We start from the raw sequence: 15,301 nt of genomic DNA on the forward strand, positions 1-15,301 counted from the left end.
CGCGGCTGCTATTGCAGCCGCGCAACCTAATATCTCTTGATTGTCAGCAACGTGTAAATGTTCCTTTTTGGCAGGGCTTAACGTGGGGGGAAACTCCAAACAATAGTACTAAGTTTTTTGTTGAAGGGTAAAAGATTGTAACGATAGAATTTTAGGCAGAATTTTCCCTGGACTTTATATAGAAACCCAAAACCGCGCGGCCGCGGCAGCCTAATGTCATCTAATCATCAGCAATATGAAATGGTTCCTTTGTAATGGGTTGGACTTTGGGGGGACCATAATAGGGTTAAAGTTTGTAGCGACGTGTAATTTCTGGCTGTACTTTCCCTGGACTTTATACAGAAATTCAAAGCCACGAGGCCGCTGTCATGGCTGCGCAACCTATTGTCATTTAATCATCACCAATATGAAATGGTTCCCTTTTAAAGGGTCGGACTTTGGTGGGAAATCCTAACAAGAATAGTAAGTCTTTTGCTGAAATATTGAAGGCTACCAAAGTGGTAGCCATCTCTATAGACTGAACTAAGCCATATCCCCACGCCAGCTGAGAAGAAATATCCTTCTTTCTCGGGAAGAAACGCGGCGTGGCGTTAACCATAGTATGATGTCCATTAAGCTGACACGGACCTGGTGGCATGGGAATGGGATACAAGGGAATAAATTATTATGTACTTGGAACAGCGGGACGCTGGTGGAATCTCGAGCCGGGGCCGATACCAGCGTATTACTTTTGGTTCCAGAAACTGCTTGCAGACATTCTACCAGACTATCAACTAAGCCAGAGCCCCACGCTGGCTGATGACGGGAAATAACCATCTTTTTTGGTTTGTTTTCCCTTTGTCAGGCAGCGTGGTGATTACTAAACAGGCGTGATCTCGGTGGCGCAGGATGAGGAGGGAAAAAAATAGAAAAGTTATGTAACAAACAGCGAGACTTAATATCTCTACATTCTCAGCAATGGAGAGCCATCAAATGCTTCCTTGACAGTGGGACTGTCTTTTCTTTTTTTGGGGGAAACCCTAGCAACAATAGTGAGTTATGTGTTGAAACATGGACTGTAACCAAGATAAAGTGTAAATGAAGTGAAACTTATCACTTACAAGGGCGGGGACTGAGGGGGCGGGAGGGGGTGGGAGGTATAATGGGGTGGTTGGTGATGGAATATGGGCACGGGTGAAGGGAAGGGTGTTTGAGTATTGTATAACTGACATAATCCTGAGAACTATGTAACCCTCCACATGGTGATTCAATAAAATTTAAATTTAAAAAAAAGAAAAAAATGAAAAAACCTAAGTGGTCCCAGAATGGTTCCCTTCTTCGCCTCCTCTGTGTATGCAAGCTGATCTTGTGGTTCAAAGCCAATTGCATCAAGAGACTTGGAAGAGGGTAACCAGAAGTGGAAAGGCTGGCCTGGCTCTGTCTCTGGTAACATTGCTGCTTGTCTACCCAACACCAGCACCCCCCCCCCACCTCCTGACAGAAGTTCAATTTAGCTCAGATATCTGCTCAGGCAGGCTTCAGTGAATCCCCCACCAGCTCTAGGACAAGGTCTGATTATTTCCTTTTCTTGCACGTGGGCAGACAGGCAGGCAGACAGGGGGGTCCTGGTAACATGGATTAAATAAGTTCCTACAGCACCAGACTAAATGTTAGAGGCTGGAAACTCATTGAGATGCAGAAACTAAAGCTTCCTGCATCAACCCAGAAGGCTGGACCCCCTGAGAGGAGAAGCTCCAGCAGGAAAGAAAGGCTGTGATGTGAACATGAAAAAAGACCAAAGTTCAAAGCACTTCCCCTCAACAGCACCCTAGCAGGCTCATAGCTACGGAGTAAGCGCCAAGCAGAGAGAGTTATCTGGAAAACTCTATGAACTACCTTAGCAGAGACAAGTGGGTTGCATTCCGCATTTGGGGGTCACCCAAATATCAGCTTCTCAACCTGGGGCATGTACTGTCATTTCTCTCCCCTCTGGAGAAGTCTTCTCTCTCTCTCTCTCTCTCTCTCTCTCTCTCTCTCTCTCTCTCTCTCTCTCTCTCTCTCTCTCTCTCTCTCTCTCTCTCCCTCCCTCCCTCAATTTTTTTTATTGAATCACCATGAGATACAGTTAAAAGCCTTCATGTTTGAGTTTCAATCATACAATGATTGAACACCCATCCCTCCACCAGTGTATATCTTCTATCACCAATGTCCCCAATAACCCCCCTATCCCAACCCTTCACCTGCCTCTATGGCAGACAGTTTCCCCCATACTCTCTCTCTCTCTCTCTCAACTTTATGGTTTGCAATATAGATACTGAGAGGCTATCATGTTTGGCCCTTGATCTGCTTTCAGCACACATATCCCATCTTGAATGATCCCTCCAACCATTATAGTCTTAGTGGTCCTTTCTCTATTCCAGCTTCCTTCTCCCCCAGCTCCTGAGGCAGGCTTCCAACTATGGAGCAATAGTCCTGTCCCTTGTGTCTACTGCCCTTAGGTGTCATCTCATATTATGTTATTTTATATTCCATAAATGAGTGCAGTCATTCTACGTCTGTTCCTCTCTTTCTGACTCATTTCACTTAGCAGGATACTCTCCATGACCATCCACTTACAAGCACATTTCATGACTTCATCTTTCCTAATAGCTCCACGGTATAGATGTACCAAAGTTTCTTTATCCAGTCGTCTGGTCTCGGGCACTCGGGTTGTTTCCAGATCCTGGCTATTGTGAACAATGGTGCAATGAACGTACAGGTGCAGATGTCATTTCTACTGTGCTTTTTTGCACCCTCGGGGTATAATCCCAGATGTGATGTTGTGGGGTCATATGGAAGCTCAATTCCTAGCTTTTTAAGGAATGCCCATATTGTTTTCCAAAAACACTGGATCAGTCAGCATTCCCACCAACAATGAAAGAGTGTCCCTTTCTCTCCACATCCACAGCAGCACTTACTTGTTCTTTTTGATATGTGCCAGTCTCTGTTCTCTGTTCTCTCTCTCTCTCTCTCTCTCTCTCTCTCTCTCTCTCTCTCTCTCTCTCTCTCTCTCTCTCTCTCTCTCTCTCTCTCTCTTCTCTCTAGCAAATTTCTCTCTTGGCTTTCACAAATCTTCCTTCACTATTCCTCTCCTTCCTGGATAGATACTAAATCTGGGAGCCTGGGAACCTGGTCAGAGATACTGATTCCCCCCTTCCTGCAAAGAGCAATCCCTTACTCCAGCCGCAAGCCAAGGTTCCCCAAGACCGAGTGGTGAGGACCATTTCCCACGCTGTGGAGATCAAGCTGTGAACTTCAGGCACCGTCTCACAGATGCCCAGCGAGGTTGGTGGAGACAGAATCATGTATGGGGGGCAGAGGCTCATAATAGATTTTCCCTATCTGAATCCCCCAAAGACTTCCCTAGGAGGATAGAGGATTGAATAAGAAGGCAGTGTGCTCTCCCTCTCTTGAGGCTACAACCTCCCTCGCTCCCCACTTCACCCAAGTCACCTGCAACATTAAATGAGAGCCAGGAGTCAGTGACCAGCAACATCTCTTGAGCAACCCAGGAAACCTACTTCTTTGAGGGAGCCACTTCCCCCACTACATCCCTTGCATCTTCTTCTGAGTGGTTGGTTCCAAAAAGTGTATGTGACCTCATTACTCTATGCAGGACAGGTGTTTTGGAAATTAGCCTCCTTTCTTCCTGTGAACAGATCCTTGCTTGTGCAAGAGGCTGGATTTGGATGAACCCAGCACACAAGGACGGGCTGGGTAAGAAGCTGACAGAAACAGCCAGGGCTGACGGATGACTGCCCACCTCACGCCTCCACCCACTCAGCCATAAGCTTACTGGAAGGTAGCACTGTAGCACTGTAGCACTGTCATTCTGTTGTTCATCGATTTGCTCGAGCGGGCACCAGTAACGTCTCCATTGTGAGACTTGTTACTGGTTTTGGCATATCAAATATACCCCGGGTAGCTTGCCAGGCTCTGCTGTGCAGGCAGGATACTCTCGGTAGCTTGTCGGGCAAACGCCCTACCCGCTGTGCTATCGTTCCAGTCCTACTGGAAGGTAGCTGTCCTTAATGTTTAAGCAGTTGTCCTGTGTTTCTTATTACCCAGGCAACGAGGATACAACATTGCCTGTCCGAGGACTATCCAAAGAGAAGTCTGTGCTGATTTGGTTTCCTAGGACAGAACATTGTAAATTCATATCCTTTGGCTATTTATCTGAATAGCCTTGGAGCCAGTGTAGGTGGAAGGACCCTCACAACCAAATTTCTAATTAGTTTATTCGTAACTTCATTTCCTCCCCTTCATAAAGTCTCTCTAAGTCCCAGAGAAGGGAAAGGGGAGAAAAGGTGAGCTGAGAAGATTAGTTCTGGCGAGTAGGGGTTTGCATGGAACAGTTTGGCCAAGGAGCTGGTGCACAGCAGAGGAAAGATAAGATATCCAGTGGGGTGGGGGCGGATCTTCTCCTGGCTTGGGGTGTTGGGGATGCTGAGATGAGAGGAAGGGATGGGGAAGAAGCAAGAGTGGCATTATTCTAAAAAGCTAGCCCAGAGAATTGGTCAACAGTTGGAATAACCACAAGTGTGTGTGGGGGGTGGACAGAGGGTTGGTAAGACAGAGAAGGGACCAGTGTGATAATAATAGCTGGAAATTATCATGCTGGACAAGGACAGAGTGTTAAAAGTAGGTAAAGGAGGGGCTGGATCGATAGCACAGCGGGTAGGGCGTTTGCCTTGCACATGGCCGACCCAGGTTCAATTCCCAGCATCCCATATGGTCCCCTGAGCACTGCCAGGAGTAATTCCTGAGTTCAGAGCCAGGAGTAACCCCTCTGCATCGCCAGGTGTGACCCAAAAAGCAAAAAAAAAAAAATTAAAAGTAGGTAAAGGGATATACCTGACCACCTTTAAGTATCTGTATTGCAAACCACAACGATCAAAAGGAGAGAGAGAAGAAAAGCACCTGCCATAGAGGCAGACTGGTGGAGGTAGGGGGCAGTGATGGGAGGGAAACTGGGGACACTGGTGCTGGGAATTGTACACTGGTGAGGGATGGGTGTTGGAACACTGTATAGCTGAAACCTAATCATGAACAGCTTTGTAAGTGTTTATCCCTGGTTTTTATTTTATTGGAGCAATAGTACAGCGGGTAGGGCATTTGCCTTCCATGAAGCCGACCCGGGTTCGATTCTCAGCATCCCATATAGTCCCCTGAGCACTTCCAGGAGTAATTCCTGAGTGTAGAGCCAGGAGTGACCCCTGTGCATCACCGGGTATGACCCAAAAAGAAAAAAAAAATTTAATTAACAAATAAAATATAAAGCTAGCCCAGACAGCCCCAATGTCACCTGCAGACTCATCTCTGACTCCTGGATTCCTTCTTCATTCTTCCCTTCAACCTTTATTTAAAACACAGCCATCATAAAAGGTGAACATCCCTCAAACGCCTTTCAGTTATAGTAATGAAGAATAATCCAGGAGTGAATAGGGTAAAACAAAGCTGGCCCTAGACTGGGGAGATAGTAGAGGATTAGGGTGTATGTTTCATGTGTGTCCAACTGGCGGGATCCCTGGCAATGCACAGTCTCCTGAGCATTGCTGAGTGTGGTCCTGGAGGCCCCTGAACACTGCCGGTGTGGATCAGGTAATCCCCAGCACCGCTGGCCAAAACAGCGCCTCATTTTCGGACCCTTACATTGAACCACTGGCACCTTTCGCTGAACATTACAGGAAGTGGTCCCTGAGCACTGCTGAGAACACACACACACACACACACACACACACACACACACACACACACACACACACATACACACACACACATCCGCCCAATAAATTGACATTGAAACAGGGCCAAAGATTAGTATCAGACGTGGCCAACTGTCTTTGTCTCTCGAAACCTAAAAATAATAAAGATAGCATGTCCTCAGTTTATCCTCTCCGCCTCCCACCCCCACACCCTCCCCGCCGCTGAAAGCATTCAAGATAGGGCTAGTCTTCCTCCTCCTGTCCTTCCTCAAAGGCTTAATATTGTGTGACTGTAGGGACAGCCCAAGAGTAGATTTATTGTTCTATTCTGGCACCTGTTATTCTGCCAACCTCCCTCCCCCCTCTTAAACATGCTTCCCTGTTCCCTTTCTCTGTAAGAACCCTGAACAGACCAAAGGGTCACTTTGAGGACATGAGGCTGCCATTGTCCAATCTGCCAGCATGTCGCCAATAAAACTCTCAGCCATCACCGTGTCTCTCCTCTAATTGGCCCTGCAGTGGACAAACCTTTATGAGCCTAACAATGTGTACAAACCAATTACAGAAATGTTTATCTAGTTTCTCACAAATATTAAATGCAAGTGATCAGAGAGATAGGCTAGGGGTTAGGGTACTTGCTTTGGTTTCATTCCCAGTACCACATGGTTCTCCCCAGAACCACCAAATGTTGCCCTGGAGCCCCCAGGTAGCAACAGGATGACTTGGATAATGCCCATCACACAGGTCCCAGCAGCACTGCAGCCTCGAGCCCTTGCATTGAACCACTGGTCTGGTTGGCCAAAAGCCACGAAAAGAGGGACCTGATCTCCTGAGCACCACTGGGAAATCCAAAAATTTAAAAAATGGATGACTTTTCTAGGGACAGGGATGTTGTCATGGCAGAGCACTCAGCCTTAAGTATAAAGTCCTGGGTTCAAGCCCCAACACCAAAAACAATTTAGGTTTAAGGGCCTTATAAATAGCAGAGAACAGACTTGTCATGGGACAACACCTCCAGGGCTTCCTCCTGTGAGCTCTTGCCATTCTACCGGTCTCTCCTTCACTCCCACAGGCCACCAGCCATCTTCCTGGCTGCAGGAAACAGGCTTCTTTGTGAGCAGGCAAATCAGTAGGCAAAGTTACAGCTTACAAAGATGTGCACAGAATGGAAGGGTGTTCACATATCCATCTGGGGTAAAGATAAGCCAGTTTGGCAGGGGGGGGGGGGCTGGAGCAATAGCACAGCGGGTAGGGCATTTGCCTTGCACTCGGCCAACCCAGGTTCGATTCCCAGCATCCCATATGGTCCCCTGAGCACCACCAGGGGTAATTCCTGAGTGTAGAGCCAAGAATAACCCCTGTGCATTTCCAGGTGTGACTCAGAAAAGAAAAAAAAAAAAGATAAGCCAGGTTTGACAGAAGTTCATCCTGTACCTCCTGATGTGTGTGTGGGGTGGGGTGGGGGAGGGGGGAAAGCATTTGGCTGAACTACAAGATGATTCTTGGAGGGCTGAAGCAATAGTAGTGAGGACAGTGCTTGCCTTGCATATGGCTGACCCAGGTTTGATCCCCGGCACCCCATATGGTGCACTGAGCATCTCCAGATGTAATTCCTGAGTAAAGAACCAAAAGTAATCCCTGAACATCCCTGAGTATGGCCCAAAAACCAAAAAGAAAAAGAAAAGGAGATTCTTGAAGAGTGGAAGAGAAAGCAAGTCTATTGATCTCTCTGTGGTGAGAGGAAATTTCCCAAAGCTTAGAGCCTTAATTAAATTAAACATGAAAAAAATGACTCTCCTAATAAGTGTCCGAGGGATCCAGACTCACTTGGCAAGAGCCAAGCTCTGCTAGTGGGCCCTGTCCATCTGCTATGCTCAGATGTCGCCACCTGCACAGACCCTTTTATTATTCCTGCTATTCCTTCCTCTGGGCACCTCAGTGACCCACAAGTCCTGACTGTCCTGTGACCACAGCTTCTCCAGGGGTGGCCCCTCCAGCGGCAGCTGTGGTGGGCTGACCACTAAGCACAGGGAAGGGGCGTTGCCTCCACTTCCGGACTCAGCACCAGCTTCATCCCATGGACTGAGGCCTCCACTGGACTGGCCAGGGCTCTGTGGTTATGCTGAAGGGACAGCCCCGCTCTGGAAAGTTTTCCATAGAATTTCTGAAGCTGGGCTGACTATGGAATATTCTGGTTGAACCCCCGTTCCCTGCAGATGAACGGGCTAATCCAGTCCCTGGGATTCCGTCCCAGAAGTCACGTTGTGGGACCATCACAGGAAGGGCTGGAAATAGCCCTGGAATCTACCCACCCTGGAGTCTAATTAGTGTGGACTTTAGGACATAAATACTAAATATTGCATGAAATATTACTAAATAATGAAATGGTATTAAATATTGAAATATGAAATAGCACTAAATCTTACCTATCTGTGAAAACTAGGCTGGTCGCCAGAGTAAAATCGGCAGAAGTGGAAGGGACAGGCAGAGGGGTCTCTCTGGAGCCTTGGAACTTTGGGGGACAGTGCACTGGGTTTTTCACACATGTGGGGTTAAAGCTATGCCCCTGAGAGCCTATAGTTTGTTAATCAATGGAAAATCCATTTTGAAAACACAGAAAATAAGAGGTGGAGAGAGAACGCCACAGACTGAGCACACGTCTTATATGCAGAAGGTCCCTTGTCCATTTCTGGCACCACATGGTCCTGAGCACTGCCAGGAACAAGCCCTGGGCAGAACCAGGAATAGACCCTGAGCACTGTAGGGTATGACCCAAACTGATCTTATTTTTTGCTTTTTGGGTCACACCTGGCAATGCGCAGGAGTTATTCCTGGCTCTGCACTCAGGAATCACCCCCTGGCGGTGCTCAGGGGACCATATGGGATGCTGGGCATTGAACCCGGGTCGGCTGCTTGCAAGGCAAACGCTTTACCCGCTGTGCTACCGCTCCAGCCCCAAACTGATTTTTTTTTAATTAAAAAAAAAAACATTGTCTAGGCTATTTTGTTGACTTTGGGACCACACTGCCTGTGCTTGGGGCTTACCTCCGGCTCTCACTTTTGAAGGGGCCCAGGGGACCATATGTGGTGCCAAGGATCCACCCTTACACTATTTCTCTGGCCCCTGTCCAGGATATTTTGTTTGTTAGTTTTGTTTTGTTTTTAGTTTTTGGGTCATACCCGGCAATGCTTAGTGATTGCTCCTTACTCTACACTCAAGAATTATTCCTGGCAGTGCTTGGGGACAATATGGGATTCTGGGGATGTGTCAAGTGTGTAAAAGACAAGTGCCCTCACCACTGTACTACCTCTCTGGCTGTCAGGCTATTTTGAACTTAGGTTTTTATCTTGAGGTTAGGAAGTACCCCAAATGATTGCATAGAGTACAGACTTTTAGTAACTGTTGTTCCTTTCCATTTCTCTCCTTACTCCATGGAGAAGAGAACTGATGAAATCTGAAGGCTAAACCATACTCTGAACTCACAATGCCTCTTCCTACTGGATAACCACCACTGCATTCCCAGCTGATGGGCAAATGGACACTGGTGGGCCCTACTCCCCTCCTCTATTAGATATTCTGAATGTAAAGCCTGGGAATATTCACTTTGTCTTTTTTTTTTGTCACAGCTGGTGGTGCTCAGGAACTATTTCTGGCTCTGAGCTCAGGGCTCACTCCTGGTATGCTCCAGGGACCACACGGGGTGCTGGAGATCGAACCCTGGATGGCTGTATGCTAGGTGAGCACCCTACCCACTGTTCTACAGCTCCAGTCCATCTTCACTTTTAGTCTTCATTCTCAAGGCTTTCCTAGGTCCTAAGGATGAGAAGGACTGCAATCAGTTCCTGCATACAAAAAATGACCCTTTCCTCACCCTCCCTGTTCTGTCATGAACCTCTCCAAGCTGGGCCCACTGAGAGAAAGGAATGTCTGATCAGCTTAGAGGTCCTCTTGTAGGATACAGCATCTGGGAGTAGGAGCCCAGGCCCCTGTGTCTGTGGACCACCCATCTCCTTTCAGAATCTTCCCTGCCAGTCTTGGGGACCTGGAACTTTTCTCCCTTGAGTGCAGCCCAGCTCCTCAGCTCATTAGCCTCCAGGCTTCACTAAGGAACTATTTCAGTTTCATCACCCCTGCTGCCCCTTCCTTGCTATCTCTGTCTCAGCAAATGGGAGAGTTTATGACGTTAGGCTCGTCTCCTGGTGCCAAGGGAGGGACAGGAAAAGCCCAACCCAGCCCACTCTGCCAGGCTCCAAGTATGTTGAAGTGCCAGGTTGTTTCCAATTTCCTGAGGATATGAACAGAAGAAGCACAGGACTGCTGCTTAGAGTGCCAGGGGCTTAATCTGAGGACCCGAGGTTGGAGCCATTATACTTCAGCCTCCTCGGAGCTCCCTGCTGCGTTTCCACCTGGAGGAACAAGGCACCCCCTCCCCTGCCCCTGACACACAGGGTACCAACCTCTGAGAACCCCATGTTCCTCACGCTGCCAGCCTAAGATAGCAGAAAATGTCCTCTCAGCTCTATCCTAAGCTCCTGTTTGCCCCTTTAGAAGAAAGACCCAGGGTCTTGGAATTCTGCTCCAGGGATGACGATCCCCCACCTCCAGCATGCAATCCAGGGGAAGATGTTGAGCAGAATTCATCCCCTGAGCCCAGAAAAATACCCATCCCAGAGAGAGGTAGACCAGCAGCCCCAGCGCCCAGCCTGGATGGCTCTCTCTAGGGATAACCTAATTTGACTGCCCTCCTCATTCCATGCTGTCTCCAGCAGGGCCGATGCCCTCATCAATATGGGGGAGCCTGGAGCCTGCAGCTGCCTGCCGAGACTGCAGCTAATTGGAAATTGATGACAGCCTCCTCCGATGGTGATGAATAGACTCTGCAGGCAGCAGAGGGCCAGTCCTCACCTGGGCTGTGTCCCCAGCTCTGCACCATCACAAACGCTGTCTTTGTCCCTTCAGCAAGATGCAGCATTTATCAATCCTTCCTTGGAAGTTTCAGATACCCAGATGGGAGGTGACCCCAACTCCTTCCTCTGCCAAGTCCTCACCTTTGTGAGCCAACCACCTGTAAGCCTTCCACCAACTGTGCCTCGGAGCTTCCAGCCCAGCGACTCAGCTTTCAGTGTTTGCTCAGAGCAACTGATTTTCTAGACCAAATCCAGCAGACTGGATCTACCAGATGTGTCTGTCTGTGGATGGACGCAGCCCAGAGCAGGCGTAGAGGGGCCAACTGCACTGTGAGTGGGATGTAATCTGTCCATGCACAGAAGTTGCTTAGTCCCCACTTTCTGAACAGGCGGCTACCGGGTGTACCCCTCAGGCAGGTGCAGAGCAGGCCTGACTTCAGGAGAGCGAGCTCTGATGACCTTACTTCCCAAGTTTTGGGGAGCCCTGAAGCCTTTGAGTTCAACACAACCTGTGAGTTTGGCACCACAGTGCTTTGAGACACTGGTTTCCTTATCTCCATTACTTGTTAACTCTTTTACCTACTCCTGGCTGGGTCCACAAAGCAAAACCATGACCCCAATTCAATTCTAAGGTGTTGGGAAGGAGTAGAGAGGTTTGGACCACACCCGAGAGTGCTCAGTTCTTACTCCTGGCTCTGTGCTCAGGGATCACTCCTGATGGTGCTCAAGATATATAGATATAGATATAGATATATATAAACACACATATATATAACTTGTGGTATATATATATGTATACATATATATATCTTTATCTTCCTTCTATTTTATTATTACATGTTTTTTTTTAAATTTACCCAAAAAGGGATCAAACACAAGACTCCACACAAATGGCAAGTGCTCTACCATTGAGTCACAAAATTTTTTTGGAGGAAGACTGGGGGTGAGATTGGAGTCCTGCTAGAGGTGCTCAGGATCACTCTTGGGGCCCTGGGGATCATGCAGTAGAGAATTCAGGCCTTTCTCATGCAGAGTATGTGTGCTAGTCCTTTGAGCACTCTCCCTGACTCTCTGTTGAAATTCTTGGCTAGAGGCTTTGGACTATCTCCCCATACACAGAGTTCTGTGTCTTCCTTTCACTACTTTTTAAAGAACCTCTTGAATAAGATCTAATTATCGGAGTGGCGCAATTCCTAAGTTGTGGGACTTTGGCCTGTGTGTTGTGACATAGTAAGCGTGCTAGGCAATAACGTGCTAACCAAGGCATCATCCTAATGAAGTCCTGCCACCAAGACGCAATTTCCATTTGCATCTGCATTACCACTGCCTTTCAGGACCACCCAGAAACGAAACAGAGGATCCCTAAAAGGCTGCCTAGAAGTACAGTAATAATGGTTTGAGCCCGGCATTTAGGCACGTACCCTGTCCCCTTGTTTGCTGGTGTCTGGGAAGTGGGAAAGGCTTAACTGAGGGCCTAGGCCTAGGGAATTGACCATCCCTTATTAAGGAACAGAGCCCAGTCCTGCAAAAGGACCAGTCCCCAGGCCTGCAACACTGTCCCAACCCCTAGCTAGCTCTCTGATCATGTTGTCTGGGAGATGCCAAAGGCAGCATGGCCCCTTTGAAGAAACTGTGGCCAGGAATGATCTTTAAGCACAGAACTAGGAGTAAGCCCTCAACACTTCCAGGTGTGCCCCACCCCCCTTCACCACTCCCCCGCCACACACACACACACACACACACACACACACACACACACACACACACAATAAATAGAGTGCGTGTGAGTTCTAGGAGCCCCCGCTTAGAGCCGACCTGCTGTCCTTCCCCTGAAGAGCTGCTACAGGAGGTGACATTCAAACACTCCAGGCTTACCTGGTTCCAGCCCATCTTCCACCCTGAACCCTCTGCGCCTGTCAGCCACACCCCTGAGCTGGAGCCACCTGCCTTTGGCTCCCACCCCTCTGGCCTCCCGGTAAGCACTGTCTCTCTTGCCTCCTAAGGAAGACACCCTGTTCTCCAGGGAAGCACAGGCCTCACTGCCTCCCTGAGAAACAGCTCTTGCAAGCTGGCTCTCCCCCTTTTCATTTCTCCCCTATCCTGAGCTCAGTGTCCTGCACCCCCTCTTTTCTCCTCCCCTCTGTACCCACCCCTCATCTTCTTTCTCTCCAGGGACCGAGAGTCTTTTGCCTTGACTCTGAGCCAAATGAGTAACTGCTTTCATTTGTTTGCCAGGCGGTATCTTGACAGCTCTGGCCTCTGTCTTTCACACAGCAGCTGTCTGCAGGAAGTGTAGTCTTCAGTACACAGGGGCTGAGACGCACAGCCTGAAGAAACTGATGGGAAGGTAGCTTGAAGGGATCCAGACAGCTGGGGAGCGGCCTGGGAGAGGGCTGCAGCACCCAGCTGGGGGCTAGTGTAGAGTTTCTCCTGTGGGCAGTGAGGGAGACTCACCCAGGACCTCTCACAAATGGTGCTGCCTGAGCCCCACCATAGGCCCATGAAATAAAGCATCATAAGTTTTCAAAAGCTTCCCCTGCTGGACCAGAGCGACAACATAAAGGTGGAAGGAACCACCTTTCCAGGGAGCAAGAAGCCTGCCTGTCAGCCCTGAAGTCAGGGACAGCGGGGTCGGCTCTAAGCAGTGGGTAGGATGTTTGCCTAGCATGCAGCTGACCTGGGTTCAATCCCTGGCATCCTGGATGGTCCCCTGAGCACTGCCAGGAGTAATTTCTGAGTGCAGAGCCAGGCATAACCCCTGAGCATCGCCGGTGTGATCACAAAACAACAATAACAACAAAAAACTTCCCCTGCTGACTCTGAAGTTCACCCAGAGATGAGGTTCCGAGGCTCAGAGAAGGTTGTTCTGGGCAGGGGCCCAGAAAGGATAAAGTTGGGGTGCCAGGTCCACCGTAGCCCCACTTTGTGCAAAAGTCCCACACCAGTAAACAAGGGGACAAGGTAGATCCAGCACAAAGGCACCCTGCAAGGGCACCCCACTCTAAAGGAAAAGCATTTCTGAGATAAGGGTGTCCTGCTACTCAGCCCCCCATTTACTTCCCTGCAGGTCAGCCAGGGATCCGAGAGGGGTGTCCCACCCAGGCAATCTGGGCCTTTACATACTTGTTTGTTTCCCCTTACTCTGCTAAGTCTCACGGATGAAGCCACAGGGACACAAACAATGACAGGAGCGATCGGGGCAAAGAACACACACAATAGGACCTGGGCAGTTCTGTTGAGGAAAAACAGGAAAAGTGGAGAGTGCCCAGGGGTGGGGGGGGCGGGGGTGTGAACTGACAGAAGGTCAGAGCAGAAAATGCCAAGGATGAGAAGATCGAAGCCCAGGTCCCTCATGACACGCCTGGAAGGTCACAGTGACCTCTCCTGGTGGGGGTCTCCCCAGATCCTGGCTCAGTCCCATCTTCGCCAAAGCTGTTGATCTGGGCAGAGGAATCATGAGATGAATTTGGATAAAAATTAAGGAAACTGGAGTTTTGATAGACTCACACAAGCTCTTAATGAATGTCAGCTATTATATTCTGTATTATCAGTTTATCCCGTGAGTCTCTGCTCTGTAGAGCTGGACATGCTGGTTTAGACATACCTGCCTCTGCCTCTGCCTCTGCCCACCTGGACTCACAGCTGGCAGAGGGCAAGAGGGAAAGGAGCAAATTCAAAGAGTGCTCTACCCGGCGAGGCGGAGCTTTCCTGCCTGTATCCCCTTCTCTCCTTCCTCACTGGCGCCAGCAACAGGCCCAGCGCCTCCTAAACCATCCCCCCCATCAGATGGCTCCCCCAGCCCCCAGCTTCCTCTGCCTTCAGCCCTGCAGCCTTCCCCTCTTCTCCACGGCACAGCCAGTGCGGATGCGCAAAGACCTAGTTTCCTCCTCTCCTGCGCTGCCAGCAAACCAAACAACATCACAACATCGGCGCACGCACTGACAGCGCATCCCAGGTGCTCGCCTCTGGTGATGCCGTGCTCGGGCGTATGTGTATTGCGCACCATCTAGTGGACAGTAACGAAACTCATTTCCAGGCCTTGGGAGGACCGCTCCAGGGCCCCGTCAAGCCCGAAAAATCAGTGACTGAGTACACAGCCAGATTTCACTAGCATGTGAAAACCCTATTTTATAAACCCCACACCTTACTTAGAGAAGTCAGCAAGAGAGTACCCACACTTACACATATCCACTGGGGCCGAGAGATAGGGTAAAGTCCTTGTCTTGCACAAGGCCGATCTGGGTTCAATCCCCGGCACCCCATTTGCTGCCCGAGCCTGAGAATGATTCCTGAGTTAAGAGCCAGGAGAAAGCCCTGAGAACTGCCAGTGTGGGGGGGAAAAGCAACAACACATATCTGCAACCTTGGGGACCCAAAATGCTTCCCTTACCCTTGGCAGGTAATGAGGTGGGTCCCCCTCTGGAAGAACAAATGGCAGCAAAATAAAGGGGTCGGATGGGGGTGTTAGCTCTGGCTCCAGGGCAGTGCACCTGGATCTTACAGGATCTTAAACTCTCCAATCTGTCCTCTCATCTGCTGTTTGTTTCTGAATAAACCCATTTTGTTGTTCAAATAACTGATTGCTTTTGTTTGAGACTCATACATATACAAAATATGTTGACACAATCTTACTGGCCCATATGGAGACGCAGAGATAAACTCCCAGTCAT

Source organism: Sorex araneus, chromosome 9 (genome assembly GCF_027595985.1).
Source record: "Sorex araneus isolate mSorAra2 chromosome 9, mSorAra2.pri, whole genome shotgun sequence".
Classification (NCBI taxonomy): Eukaryota; Metazoa; Chordata; class Mammalia; order Eulipotyphla; family Soricidae; genus Sorex; species Sorex araneus.